The sequence below is a fragment of the Cynoglossus semilaevis genome, chromosome 1 (genome assembly GCF_000523025.1).
Source record: "Cynoglossus semilaevis isolate Cse_v1.0 chromosome 1, Cse_v1.0, whole genome shotgun sequence".
NCBI classification, from domain to species: Eukaryota; Metazoa; Chordata; class Actinopteri; order Pleuronectiformes; family Cynoglossidae; genus Cynoglossus; species Cynoglossus semilaevis.
In genome coordinates, this window is record NC_024307.1 from 337508 (window position 1) to 338895 (window position 1388).

Below are 1388 nucleotides of genomic sequence, written 5' to 3' on the forward strand. Positions count from 1 at the left end.
ATAAATTCCTGAACAAATCTCTGAAAACAGAAAAACACTATGGTATAGTATTTCACTGTGATCAAAAGTTGACCTACCAAAAAAGTTTATATTTTCAGAATTTTAACAACAAAAATGGACATAGCTAAGTATTTTAAGGCAAATGAGTGCATTTTTAGTCATTTTTGAGAAACTTTTTTTTCGGAGATTTTTTCCGGAACTTATTGCTATGGTATCTTACTGTGCTCAAAAGTTGGCGTACCAAAAAAAATTTTTTTTTCTGAATTTTAACCACAAAAATGGACATAGCTAAGTATTTTAAGGCAAATGAGTGCATTTTTAGTCATTTTTGAGAAACTTTTTTTTTCGGAGATTTGTTCTGGAACGTTTTGGTATAGTAAATATTACATAAGTTCCTCCCGCTGCCGCTGTCGAAACTTCCACATCAAACCTACGAAAGCATGTGGAGCATCCGTGCTCTTGCCTGTGTTTCCCAAACGTTATGTTTATTGTGGAAAAAAAATATTAATGGGTGGCCACTAGGGGGAGTTAAAAATACCCTGAAAATATAATTTATACTACAGGTATTTTTTTTATTATATTTATATTTTTTTAGTGTCCAAAAAAACTGTTTAATTCTCTCTAACTCCCATTTACAACTAACATGTGTTTTAAAATAAAACAAATATTTAAATGTCCTAAAGGGGGCGGGGCAAGATCTCTCTCCTGTCCTCCCCACCTCTTTGGAACGCCACTGCAACGCAAAGACGATTAGACACAGTAACGTGTGTTTATGTGTGCGTGTCTGCCACACCTGAGTACGTCAAGAACTCCTCCAACTAGACAGACCAACAGCTCCACCCTCCTCACCCTCCCTCCCCCCCTCTCCCTCCCTCCCCTCTCCTTCTCCTTCTCCCTCTCCGCTGTTGTGAAATCCAACCATTCTCTCATCTCAAACTTTCATCCGGAGTCTGATCCTCCGCGCGGACTGAGCTCGAACAGAAACTGTTCGTGTACTCTGTGAGTATACACAACTCTTTTTTATTATTATTATTCCGTAGTACTTCAGGGTACGGTCCGTCCGCTCGGTCGCCGCTGTTTGATTACGTTTTTTGACTGTCGTTTTGACGCTCGCCCGTGAGAAGTTGTTTGTGTCGGACTTTCAGTGTGAAGCTGACGGAGTGAGAGTGAACGATGTGACGGTGACGGTTGTAAAACATCGGCTTTTCTATAAATACGTTTAAAATCCAGTTCAACGACGCGTTAATAACGAGTGACGTTAACGATCCTGAGGTCGATGTCGAGCTTGACTCTTGGCTTTGACTCCATTCCTGTGATCTGACTTTTCTTTTTTTTTTTCTTTTTTTTGCTCAGTTATTTCCAGCCTTTCTTGTCCTCCATCAGCAGGA